This window comes from Vanacampus margaritifer, chromosome 8 (genome assembly GCF_051991255.1).
Source record: "Vanacampus margaritifer isolate UIUO_Vmar chromosome 8, RoL_Vmar_1.0, whole genome shotgun sequence".
Lineage (NCBI taxonomy): Eukaryota > Metazoa > Chordata > Actinopteri > Syngnathiformes > Syngnathidae > Vanacampus > Vanacampus margaritifer.
In genome coordinates, this window is record NC_135439.1 from 27,148,028 (window position 1) to 27,162,593 (window position 14,566).

Sequence of the window (14,566 nt, forward strand, 5' to 3'; positions counted from 1 at the left end):
TACACTTAAGGTGAAAATGTCAAAATCTTCAAAATGAGCATAAGCACAATGAAATTAATGCTGGAATCATCTTCAGGATGCTAGAATACACTAAATACAGCAAAAATTTTGAGTCTACAACGTTTAGTTTAGGTGTGAGAGCCAAAATGAACTTTTTATTGCTTTAAATGCGTTTTCAGCCTGATTGTGCACTTTAGGTGAAAATGTCAAAATCTTAAAAATGAGCATAAGCACAATGAAATTAATGCTGGAATCATCTTCAGGATGCTAGAATACACTAAATACAGCAAAAATTTTGAGTCTACAACGTTTAGTTTAGGTGTGAGAGCCAAAATGAACTTTTTATTGCTTTAAACGCGTTTTCAGCCCCTGATTGTACACTTAAGGTGAAAATGTCAAAATCTTCAAAATGAGCATAAGCACAATGAAATTAATGCTGGAATCATCTTCAGGATGCTAGAATACACTAAATACAGCAAAAATTTTGAGTCTACAAGGTTTAGTTTAGGTGTGAGAGCCAAAATGAACTTTTTATTGCTTTAAACGCGTTTTCAGCCCCTGATTGTACACTTTAGGTGAAAATGTCAAAATCTTCAAAATGAGCATAAGCACGATGAAATTAATGCTGGAATCATCTTCAGGATGCTAGAATACACTGAATACAGCAAAAATTTTGAGTCTACAACGTTTAGTTCAGGTGTGAGAGCCAAAATGAACTTTTTATTGCTTTAAACGCGTTTTCAGCCCCTGATTGTACACTTAAGGTGAAAATGTCAAAATCTTCAAAATGAGCATAAGCACAATGAAATTAATGCTGGAATCATCTTCAGGATGCTAGAATACACTAAATACAGCAAAAATTTTGAGTCTACAACGTTTATTTTAGGTGTGTGAGCCAAAATGAACTTTTTATTGCTTTAAATGCGTTTTCAGCCTGATTGTGCACTTTAGGTGAAAATGTCAAAATCTTCAAAATGAGCATAAGCACGATCAAATTAATGCTGGAATCATCTTCAGGATGTTAGAATACACTGAATACAGCAAAAATTTTGAGTCTACAACGTTTAGTTTAAGTGTGAGAGCCAAAATGAACTTTTTATTGCTTTAAACGCGTTTTCAGCCCCTGATTGTACACTTAAGGTGAAAATGTCAAAATCTTCAAAATGAGCATAAGCACAATGAAATTAATGCTGGAATCATCTTCAGGATGCTAGAATACACTAAATACAGCAAAAATTTTGAGTCTACAACGTTTAGTTTAGGTGTGAGAGCCAAAATGAACTTTTTATTGCTTTAAATGCGTTTTCAGCCTGATTGTGCACTTTAGGTGAAAATGTCAAAATCTTTAAAATGAGCATAAGCACGATGAAATTAATGCTGGAATCATCTTCAGGATGCTAGAATACACTAAATACAGCAAAAATTTTGAGTCTACAACGTTTAGTTTAGGTGTGAGAGCCAAAATGAACTTTTTATTGCTTTAAACGCGTTTTCAGCCCCTGATTGTACACTTAAGGTGAAAATGTCAAAATCTTCAAAATGAGCATAAGCACAATGAAATTAATGCTGGAATCATCTTCAGGATGCTAGAATACACTAAATACAGCAAAAATTTTGAGTCTACAAGGTTTAGTTTAGGTGTGAGAGCCAAAATGAACTTTTTATTGCTTTAAACGCGTTTTCAGCCCCTGATTGTACACTTTAGGTGAAAATGTCAAAATCATTAAAATGAGCATAAGCACGATGAAATTAATGCTGGAATCATCTTCAGGATGCTAGAATACACTGAATACAGCAAAAATTTTGAGTCTACAACGTTTAGTTCAGGTGTGAGAGCCAAAATGAACTTTTTATTGCTTTAAACGCGTTTTCAGCCCCTGATTGTACACTTAAGGTGAAAATGTCAAAATCTTCAAAATGAGCATAAGCACAATGAAATTAATGCTGGAATCATCTTCAGGATGCTAGAATACACTAAATACAGCAAAAATTTTGAGTCTACAAGGTTTAGTTTAGGTGTGAGAGCCAAAATGAACTTTTTATTGCTTTAAACGCGTTTTCAGCCCCTGATTGTACACTTAAGGTGAAAATGTCAAAATCTTCAAAATGAGCATAAGCACAATGAAATTAATGCTGGAATCATCTTCAGGATGCTAGAATACACTAAATACAGCAAAAATTTTGAGTCTACAACGTTTATTTTAGGTGTGTGAGCCAAAATGAACTTTTTATTGCTTTAAATGCGTTTTCAGCCTGATTGTGCACTTTAGGTGAAAATGTCAAAATCTTCAAAATGAGCATAAGCACGATTTAATTAATGCTGGAATCATCTTCAGGATGCTAGAATACACTGAATACAGCAAAAATTTTGAGTCTACAACGTTTAGTTTAGGTGTGAGAGCCAAAATGAACTTTTTATTGCTTTAAATGCGTTTTCAGCCTGATTGTGCACTTTAGGTGAAAATGTCAAAATCTTAAAAATGAGCATAAGCACAATGAAATTAATGCTGGAATCATCTTCAGGATGCTAGAATACACTAAATACAGCAAAAATTTTGAGTCTACAACGTTTAGTTTAGGTGTGAGAGCCAAAATGAACTTTTTATTGCTTTAAACGCGTTTTCAGCCCCTGATTGTACACTTAAGGTGAAAATGTCAAAATCTTCAAAATGAGCATAAGCACAATGAAATTAATGCTGGAATCATCTTCAGGATGCTAGAATACACTAAATACAGCAAAAATTTTGAGTCTACAACGTTTAGTTTAGGTGTGAGAGCCAAAATGAACTTTTTATTGCTTTAAATGCGTTTTCAGCCTGATTGTGCACTTTAGGTGAAAATGTCAAAATCTTAAAAATGAGCATAAGCACAATGAAATTAATGCTGGAATCATCTTCAGGATGCTAGAATACACTAAATACAGCAAAAATTTTGAGTCTACAACGTTTAGTTTAGGTGTGAGAGCCAAAATGAACTTTTTATTGCTTTAAACGCGTTTTCAGCCCCTGATTGTACACTTAAGGTGAAAATGTCAAAATCTTCAAAATGAGCATAAGCACAATGAAATTAATGCTGGAATCATCTTCAGGATGCTAGAATACACTAAATACAGCAAAAATTTTGAGTCTACAAGGTTTAGTTTAGGTGTGAGAGCCAAAATGAACTTTTTATTGCTTTAAACGCGTTTTCAGCCCCTGATTGTACACTTTAGGTGAAAATGTCAAAATCTTCAAAATGAGCATAAGCACGATGAAATTAATGCTGGAATCATCTTCAGGATGCTAGAATACACTGAATACAGCAAAAATTTTGAGTCTACAACGTTTAGTTCAGGTGTGAGAGCCAAAATGAACTTTTTATTGCTTTAAACGCGTTTTCAGCCCCTGATTGTACACTTAAGGTGAAAATGTCAAAATCTTCAAAATGAGCATAAGCACAATGAAATTAATGCTGGAATCATCTTCAGGATGCTAGAATACACTAAATACAGCAAAAATTTTGAGTCTACAAGGTTTAGTTTAGGTGTGAGAGCCAAAATGAACTTTTTATTGCTTTAAACGCATTTTCAGCCCCTGATTGTACACTTAAGGTGAAAATGTCAAAATCTTCAAAATGAGCATAAGCACAATGAAATTAATGCTGGAATCATCTTCAGGATGCTAGAATACACTAAATACAGCAAAAATTTTGAGTCTACAACGTTTAGTTTAGGTGTGAGAGCCAAAATGAACTTTTTATTGCTTTAAACGCGTTTTCAGCCCCTGATTGTACACTTTAGGTGAAAATGTCAAAATCTTCAAAATGAGCATAAGCACGATGAAATTAATGCTGGAATCATCTTCAGGATGCTAGAATACACTAAATACAGCAAAAATTTTGAGTCTACAACGTTTATTTTAGGTGTGTGAGCCAAAATGAACTTTTTATTGCTTTAAACGCGTTTTCAGCCTGATTGTGCACTTTAGGTGAAAATGTCAAAATCTTCAAAATGAGCATAAGCACGATGAAATTAATGCTGGAATCATCTTCAGGATGCTAGAATACACTGAATACAGCAAAAATTTTGAGTCTACAACGTTTAGTTTAGGTGTGAGAGCCAAAATGAACTTTTTATTGCTTTAAACGCGTTTTCAGCCCCTGATTGTACACTTAAGGTGAAAATGTCAAAATCTTCAAAATGAGCATAAGCACAATGAAATTAATGCTGGAATCATCTTCAGGATGCTAGAATACACTAAATACAGCAAAAATTTTGAGTCTACAACGTTTAGTTTAGGTGTGAGAGCCAAAATGAACTTTTTATTGCTTTAAATGCGTTTTCAGCCTGATTGTGCACTTTAGGTGAAAATGTCAAAATCTTAAAAATGAGCATAAGCACAATGAAATTAATGCTGGAATCATCTTCAGGATGCTAGAATACACTAAATACAGCAAAAATTTTGAGTCTACAACGTTTAGTTTAGGTGTGAGAGCCAAAATGAACTTTTTATTGCTTTAAACGCGTTTTCAGCCCCTGATTGTACACTTAAGGTGAAAATGTCAAAATCTTCAAAATGAGCATAAGCACAATGAAATTAATGCTGGAATCATCTTCAGGATGCTAGAATACACTAAATACAGCAAAAATTTTGAGTCTACAAGGTTTAGTTTAGGTGTGAGAGCCAAAATGAACTTTTTATTGCTTTAAACGCGTTTTCAGCCCCTGATTGTACACTTAAGGTGAAAATGTCAAAATCTTCAAAATGAGCATAAGCACAATGAAATTAATGCTGGAATCATCTTCAGGATGCTAGAATACACTAAATACAGCAAAAATTTTGAGTCTACAACGTTTAGTTTAGGTGTGAGAGCCAAAATGAACTTTTTATTGCTTTAAACGCGTTTTCAGCCCCTGATTGTACACTTTAGGTGAAAATGTCAAAATCTTCAAAATGAGCATAAGCACGATGAAATTAATGCTGGAATCATCTTCAGGATGCTAGAATACACTAAATACAGCAAAAATTTTGAGTCTACAACGTTTATTTTAGGTGTGTGAGCCAAAATGAACTTTTTATTGCTTTAAACGCGTTTTCAGCCTGATTGTGCACTTTAGGTGAAAATGTCAAAATCTTCAAAATGAGCATAAGCACGATGAAATTAATGCTGGAATCATCTTCAGGATGCTAGAATACACTGAATACAGCAAAAATTTTGAGTCTACAACGTTTAGTTTAGGTGTGAGAGCCAAAATGAACTTTTTATTGCTTTAAACGCGTTTTCAGCCCCTGATTGTACACTTAAGGTGAAAATGTCAAAATCTTCAAAATGAGCATAAGCACAATGAAATTAATGCTGGAATCATCTTCAGGATGCTAGAATACACTAAATACAGCAAAAATTTTGAGTCTACAACGTTTAGTTTAGGTGTGAGAGCCAAAATGAACTTTTTATTGCTTTAAACGCGTTTTCAGCCCCTGATTGTACACTTAAGGTGAAAATGTCAAAATCTTCAAAATGAGCATAAGCACAATGAAATTAATGCTGGAATCATCTTCAGGATGCTAGAATACACTAAATACAGCAAAAATTTTGAGTCTACAACGTTTAGTTTAGGTGTGAGAGCCAAAATGAACTTTTTATTGCTTTAAATGCGTTTTCAGCCTGATTGTGCACTTTAGGTGAAAATGTCAAAATCTTCAAAATGAGCATAAGCACGATGAAATTAATGCTGGAATCATCTTCAGGATGCTAGAATACACTGAATACAGCAAAAATTTTGAGTCTACAACGTTTAGTTCAGGTGTGAGAGCCAAAATGAACTTTTTATTGCTTTAAACGCGTTTTCAGCCCCTGATTGTACACTTAAGGTGAAAATGTCAAAATCTTCAAAATGAGCATAAGCACAATGAAATTAATGCTGGAATCATCTTCAGGATGCTAGAATACACTAAATACAGCAAAAATTTTGAGTCTACAACGTTTAGTTTAGGTGTGAGAGCCAAAATGAACTTTTTATTGCTTTAAATGCGTTTTCAGCCTGATTGTGCACTTTAGGTGAAAATGTCAAAATCTTCAAAATGAGCATAAGCACAATGAAATTAATGCTGGAATCATCTTCAGGATGCTAGAATACACTAAATACAGCAAAAATTTTGAGTCTACAACGTTTAGTTTAGGTGTGAGAGCCAAAATGAACTTTTTATTGCTTTAAATGCGTTTTCAGCCTGATTGTGCACTTTAGGTGAAAATGTCAAAATCTTCAAAATGAGCATAAGCACGATGAAATTAATGCTGGAATCATCTTCAGGATGCTAGAATACACTGAATACAGCAAAAATTTTGAGTCTACAACGTTTAGTTCAGGTGTGAGAGCCAAAATGAACTTTTTATTGCTTTAAACGCGTTTTCAGCCCCTGATTGTACACTTAAGGTGAAAATGTCAAAATCTTCAAAATGAGCATAAGCACAATGAAATTAATGCTGGAATCATCTTCAGGATGCTAGAATACACTAAATACAGCAAAAATTTTGAGTCTACAACGTTTAGTTTAGGTGTGAGAGCCAAAATGAACTTTTTATTGCTTTAAATGCGTTTTCAGCCTGATTGTGCACTTTAGGTGAAAATGTCAAAATCTTAAAAATGAGCATAAGCACAATGAAATTAATGCTGGAATCATCTTCAGGATGCTAGAATACACTAAATACAGCAAAAATTTTGAGTCTACAACGTTTATTTTAGGTGTGTGAGCCAAAATGAACTTTTTATTGCTTTAAATGCGTTTTCAGCCTGATTGTGCACTTTAGGTGAAAATGTCAAAATCTTCAAAATGAGCATAAGCACGATGAAATTAATGCTGGAATCATCTTCAGGATGCTAGAATACACTGAATACAGCAAAAATTTTGAGTCTACAACGTTTAGTTTAGGTGTGAGAGCCAAAATGAACTTTTTATTGCTTTAAATGCGTTTTCAGCCTGATTGTGCACTTTAGGTGAAAATGTCAAAATCTTAAAAATGAGCATAAGCACAATGAAATTAATGCTGGAATCATCTTCAGGATGCTAGAATACACTAAATACAGCAAAAATTTTGAGTCTACAACGTTTAGTTTAGGTGTGAGAGCCAAAATGAACTTTTTATTGCTTTAAACGCGTTTTCAGCCCCTGATTGTACACTTAAGGTGAAAATGTCAAAATCTTCAAAATGAGCATAAGCACAATGAAATTAATGCTGGAATCATCTTCAGGATGCTAGAATACACTAAATACAGCAAAAATTTTGAGTCTACAACGTTTAGTTTAGGTGTGAGAGCCAAAATGAACTTTTTATTGCTTTAAATGCGTTTTCAGCCTGATTGTGCACTTTAGGTGAAAATGTCAAAATCTTAAAAATGAGCATAAGCACAATGAAATTAATGCTGGAATCATCTTCAGGATGCTAGAATACACTAAATACAGCAAAAATTTTGAGTCTACAACGTTTAGTTTAGGTGTGAGAGCCAAAATGAACTTTTTATTGCTTTAAACGCGTTTTCAGCCCCTGATTGTACACTTAAGGTGAAAATGTCAAAATCTTCAAAATGAGCATAAGCACAATGAAATTAATGCTGGAATCATCTTCAGGATGCTAGAATACACTAAATACAGCAAAAATTTTGAGTCTACAAGGTTTAGTTTAGGTGTGAGAGCCAAAATGAACTTTTTATTGCTTTAAACGCGTTTTCAGCCCCTGATTGTACACTTTAGGTGAAAATGTCAAAATCTTCAAAATGAGCATAAGCACGATGAAATTAATGCTGGAATCATCTTCAGGATGCTAGAATACACTGAATACAGCAAAAATTTTGAGTCTACAACGTTTAGTTCAGGTGTGAGAGCCAAAATGAACTTTTTATTGCTTTAAACGCGTTTTCAGCCCCTGATTGTACACTTAAGGTGAAAATGTCAAAATCTTCAAAATGAGCATAAGCACAATGAAATTAATGCTGGAATCATCTTCAGGATGCTAGAATACACTAAATACAGCAAAAATTTTGAGTCTACAACGTTTATTTTAGGTGTGTGAGCCAAAATGAACTTTTTATTGCTTTAAATGCGTTTTCAGCCTGATTGTGCACTTTAGGTGAAAATGTCAAAATCTTCAAAATGAGCATAAGCACGATCAAATTAATGCTGGAATCATCTTCAGGATGTTAGAATACACTGAATACAGCAAAAATTTTGAGTCTACAACGTTTAGTTTAAGTGTGAGAGCCAAAATGAACTTTTTATTGCTTTAAACGCGTTTTCAGCCCCTGATTGTACACTTAAGGTGAAAATGTCAAAATCTTCAAAATGAGCATAAGCACAATGAAATTAATGCTGGAATCATCTTCAGGATGCTAGAATACACTAAATACAGCAAAAATTTTGAGTCTACAACGTTTAGTTTAGGTGTGAGAGCCAAAATGAACTTTTTATTGCTTTAAATGCGTTTTCAGCCTGATTGTGCACTTTAGGTGAAAATGTCAAAATCTTTAAAATGAGCATAAGCACGATGAAATTAATGCTGGAATCATCTTCAGGATGCTAGAATACACTAAATACAGCAAAAATTTTGAGTCTACAACGTTTAGTTTAGGTGTGAGAGCCAAAATGAACTTTTTATTGCTTTAAACGCGTTTTCAGCCCCTGATTGTACACTTAAGGTGAAAATGTCAAAATCTTCAAAATGAGCATAAGCACAATGAAATTAATGCTGGAATCATCTTCAGGATGCTAGAATACACTAAATACAGCAAAAATTTTGAGTCTACAAGGTTTAGTTTAGGTGTGAGAGCCAAAATGAACTTTTTATTGCTTTAAACGCGTTTTCAGCCCCTGATTGTACACTTTAGGTGAAAATGTCAAAATCATTAAAATGAGCATAAGCACGATGAAATTAATGCTGGAATCATCTTCAGGATGCTAGAATACACTGAATACAGCAAAAATTTTGAGTCTACAACGTTTAGTTCAGGTGTGAGAGCCAAAATGAACTTTTTATTGCTTTAAACGCGTTTTCAGCCCCTGATTGTACACTTAAGGTGAAAATGTCAAAATCTTCAAAATGAGCATAAGCACAATGAAATTAATGCTGGAATCATCTTCAGGATGCTAGAATACACTAAATACAGCAAAAATTTTGAGTCTACAAGGTTTAGTTTAGGTGTGAGAGCCAAAATGAACTTTTTATTGCTTTAAACGCGTTTTCAGCCCCTGATTGTACACTTAAGGTGAAAATGTCAAAATCTTCAAAATGAGCATAAGCACAATGAAATTAATGCTGGAATCATCTTCAGGATGCTAGAATACACTAAATACAGCAAAAATTTTGAGTCTACAACGTTTAGTTTAGGTGTGAGAGCCAAAATGAACTTTTTATTGCTTTAAACGCGTTTTCAGCCCCTGATTGTACACTTTAGGTGAAAATGTCAAAATCTTCAAAATGAGCATAAGCACGATGAAATTAATGCTGGAATCATCTTCATGATGCTAGAATACACTAAATACAGCAAAAATTTTGAGTCTACAACGTTTATTTTAGGTGTGTGAGCCAAAATGAACTTTTTATTGCTTTAAACGCGTTTTCAGCCTGATTGTGCACTTTAGGTGAAAATGTCAAAATCTTCAAAATGAGCATAAGCACGATGAAATTAATGCTGGAATCATCTTCAGGATGCTAGAATACACTGAATACAGCAAAAATTTTGAGTCTACAACGTTTAGTTTAGGTGTGAGAGCCAAAATGAACTTTTTATTGCTTTAAACGCGTTTTCAGCCCCTGATTGTACACTTAAGGTGAAAATGTCAAAATCTTCAAAATGAGCATAAGCACAATGAAATTAATGCTGGAATCATCTTCAGGATGCTAGAATACACTAAATACAGCAAAAATTTTGAGTCTACAACGTTTAGTTTAGGTGTGAGAGCCAAAATGAACTTTTTATTGCTTTAAATGCGTTTTCAGCCTGATTGTGCACTTTAGGTGAAAATGTCAAAATCTTAAAAATGAGCATAAGCACAATGAAATTAATGCTGGAATCATCTTCAGGATGCTAGAATACACTAAATACAGCAAAAATTTTGAGTCTACAACGTTTAGTTTAGGTGTGAGAGCCAAAATGAACTTTTTATTGCTTTAAACGCGTTTTCAGCCCCTGATTGTACACTTAAGGTGAAAATGTCAAAATCTTCAAAATGAGCATAAGCACAATGAAATTAATGCTGGAATCATCTTCAGGATGCTAGAATACACTAAATACAGCAAAAATTTTGAGTCTACAAGGTTTAGTTTAGGTGTGAGAGCCAAAATGAACTTTTTATTGCTTTAAACGCGTTTTCAGCCCCTGATTGTACACTTAAGGTGAAAATGTCAAAATCTTCAAAATGAGCATAAGCACAATGAAATTAATGCTGGAATCATCTTCAGGATGCTAGAATACACTAAATACAGCAAAAATTTTGAGTCTACAACGTTTAGTTTAGGTGTGAGAGCCAAAATGAACTTTTTATTGCTTTAAACGCGTTTTCAGCCCCTGATTGTACACTTTAGGTGAAAATGTCAAAATCTTCAAAATGAGCATAAGCACGATGAAATTAATGCTGGAATCATCTTCAGGATGCTAGAATACACTAAATACAGCAAAAATTTTGAGTCTACAACGTTTATTTTAGGTGTGTGAGCCAAAATGAACTTTTTATTGCTTTAAACGCGTTTTCAGCCTGATTGTGCACTTTAGGTGAAAATGTCAAAATCTTCAAAATGAGCATAAGCACGATGAAATTAATGCTGGAATCATCTTCAGGATGCTAGAATACACTGAATACAGCAAAAATTTTGAGTCTACAACGTTTAGTTTAGGTGTGAGAGCCAAAATGAACTTTTTATTGCTTTAAACGCGTTTTCAGCCCCTGATTGTACACTTAAGGTGAAAATGTCAAAATCTTCAAAATGAGCATAAGCACAATGAAATTAATGCTGGAATCATCTTCAGGATGCTAGAATACACTAAATACAGCAAAAATTTTGAGTCTACAACGTTTAGTTTAGGTGTGAGAGCCAAAATGAACTTTTTATTGCTTTAAACGCGTTTTCAGCCCCTGATTGTACACTTAAGGTGAAAATGTCAAAATCTTCAAAATGAGCATAAGCACAATGAAATTAATGCTGGAATCATCTTCAGGATGCTAGAATACACTAAATACAGCAAAAATTTTGAGTCTACAACGTTTAGTTTAGGTGTGAGAGCCAAAATGAACTTTTTATTGCTTTAAATGCGTTTTCAGCCTGATTGTGCACTTTAGGTGAAAATGTCAAAATCTTCAAAATGAGCATAAGCACGATGAAATTAATGCTGGAATCATCTTCAGGATGCTAGAATACACTGAATACAGCAAAAATTTTGAGTCTACAACGTTTAGTTCAGGTGTGAGAGCCAAAATGAACTTTTTATTGCTTTAAACGCGTTTTCAGCCCCTGATTGTACACTTAAGGTGAAAATGTCAAAATCTTCAAAATGAGCATAAGCACAATGAAATTAATGCTGGAATCATCTTCAGGATGCTAGAATACACTAAATACAGCAAAAATTTTGAGTCTACAACGTTTAGTTTAGGTGTGAGAGCCAAAATGAACTTTTTATTGCTTTAAATGCGTTTTCAGCCTGATTGTGCACTTTAGGTGAAAATGTCAAAATCTTCAAAATGAGCATAAGCACAATGAAATTAATGCTGGAATCATCTTCAGGATGCTAGAATACACTAAATACAGCAAAAATTTTGAGTCTACAACGTTTAGTTTAGGTGTGAGAGCCAAAATGAACTTTTTATTGCTTTAAATGCGTTTTCAGCCTGATTGTGCACTTTAGGTGAAAATGTCAAAATCTTCAAAATGAGCATAAGCACGATGAAATTAATGCTGGAATCATCTTCAGGATGCTAGAATACACTGAATACAGCAAAAATTTTGAGTCTACAACGTTTAGTTCAGGTGTGAGAGCCAAAATGAACTTTTTATTGCTTTAAACGCGTTTTCAGCCCCTGATTGTACACTTAAGGTGAAAATGTCAAAATCTTCAAAATGAGCATAAGCACAATGAAATTAATGCTGGAATCATCTTCAGGATGCTAGAATACACTAAATACAGCAAAAATTTTGAGTCTACAACGTTTAGTTTAGGTGTGAGAGCCAAAATGAACTTTTTATTGCTTTAAATGCGTTTTCAGCCTGATTGTGCACTTTAGGTGAAAATGTCAAAATCTTAAAAATGAGCATAAGCACAATGAAATTAATGCTGGAATCATCTTCAGGATGCTAGAATACACTAAATACAGCAAAAATTTTGAGTCTACAACGTTTATTTTAGGTGTGTGAGCCAAAATGAACTTTTTATTGCTTTAAATGCGTTTTCAGCCTGATTGTGCACTTTAGGTGAAAATGTCAAAATCTTCAAAATGAGCATAAGCACGATGAAATTAATGCTGGAATCATCTTCAGGATGCTAGAATACACTGAATACAGCAAAAATTTTGAGTCTACAACGTTTAGTTTAGGTGTGAGAGCCAAAATGAACTTTTTATTGCTTTAAATGCGTTTTCAGCCTGATTGTGCACTTTAGGTGAAAATGTCAAAATCTTAAAAATGAGCATAAGCACAATGAAATTAATGCTGGAATCATCTTCAGGATGCTAGAATACACTAAATACAGCAAAAATTTTGAGTCTACAACGTTTAGTTTAGGTGTGAGAGCCAAAATGAACTTTTTATTGCTTTAAACGCGTTTTCAGCCCCTGATTGTACACTTAAGGTGAAAATGTCAAAATCTTCAAAATGAGCATAAGCACAATGAAATTAATGCTGGAATCATCTTCAGGATGCTAGAATACACTAAATACAGCAAAAATTTTGAGTCTACAACGTTTAGTTTAGGTGTGAGAGCCAAAATGAACTTTTTATTGCTTTAAATGCGTTTTCAGCCTGATTGTGCACTTTAGGTGAAAATGTCAAAATCTTAAAAATGAGCATAAGCACAATGAAATTAATGCTGGAATCATCTTCAGGATGCTAGAATACACTAAATACAGCAAAAATTTTGAGTCTACAACGTTTAGTTTAGGTGTGAGAGCCAAAATGAACTTTTTATTGCTTTAAACGCGTTTTCAGCCCCTGATTGTACACTTAAGGTGAAAATGTCAAAATCTTCAAAATGAGCATAAGCACAATGAAATTAATGCTGGAATCATCTTCAGGATGCTAGAATACACTAAATACAGCAAAAATTTTGAGTCTACAAGGTTTAGTTTAGGTGTGAGAGCCAAAATGAACTTTTTATTGCTTTAAACGCGTTTTCAGCCCCTGATTGTACACTTTAGGTGAAAATGTCAAAATCTTCAAAATGAGCATAAGCACGATGAAATTAATGCTGGAATCATCTTCAGGATGCTAGAATACACTGAATACAGCAAAAATTTTGAGTCTACAACGTTTAGTTCAGGTGTGAGAGCCAAAATGAACTTTTTATTGCTTTAAACGCGTTTTCAGCCCCTGATTGTACACTTAAGGTGAAAATGTCAAAATCTTCAAAATGAGCATAAGCACAATGAAATTAATGCTGGAATCATCTTCAGGATGCTAGAATACACTAAATACAGCAAAAATTTTGAGTCTACAACGTTTATTTTAGGTGTGTGAGCCAAAATGAACTTTTTATTGCTTTAAATGCGTTTTCAGCCTGATTGTGCACTTTAGGTGAAAATGTCAAAATCTTCAAAATGAGCATAAGCACGATCAAATTAATGCTGGAATCATCTTCAGGATGTTAGAATACACTGAATACAGCAAAAATTTTGAGTCTACAACGTTTAGTTTAAGTGTGAGAGCCAAAATGAACTTTTTATTGCTTTAAACGCGTTTTCAGCCCCTGATTGTACACTTAAGGTGAAAATGTCAAAATCTTCAAAATGAGCATAAGCACAATGAAATTAATGCTGGAATCATCTTCAGGATGCTAGAATACACTAAATACAGCAAAAATTTTGAGTCTACAACGTTTAGTTTAGGTGTGAGAGCCAAAATGAACTTTTTATTGCTTTAAATGCGTTTTCAGCCTGATTGTGCACTTTAGGTGAAAATGTCAAAAACTTTAAAATGAGCATAAGCACGATGAAATTAATGCTGGAATCATCTTCAGGATGCTAGAATACACTGAATACAGCAAAAATTTTGAGTCTACAACGTTTAGTTTAGGTGTGAGAGCCAAAATGAACTTTTTATTGCTTTAAATGCGTTTTCAGCCTGATTGTGCACTTTAGGTGAAAATGTCAAAATCTTAAAAATGAGCATAAGCACAATAAAATTAATGCTGGAATCATCTTCAGGATGCTAGAATACACTAAATACAGCAAAAATTTTGAGTCTACAACGTTTATTTTAGGTGTGAGAGCCAAAATGAACTTTTTATTGCTTTAAACGCGTTTTCAGCCCCTGATTGTACACTTAAGGTGAAAATGTCAAAATCTTCAAAATGAGCATAAGCACAATGAAATTAATGCTGGAATCGTCTTCA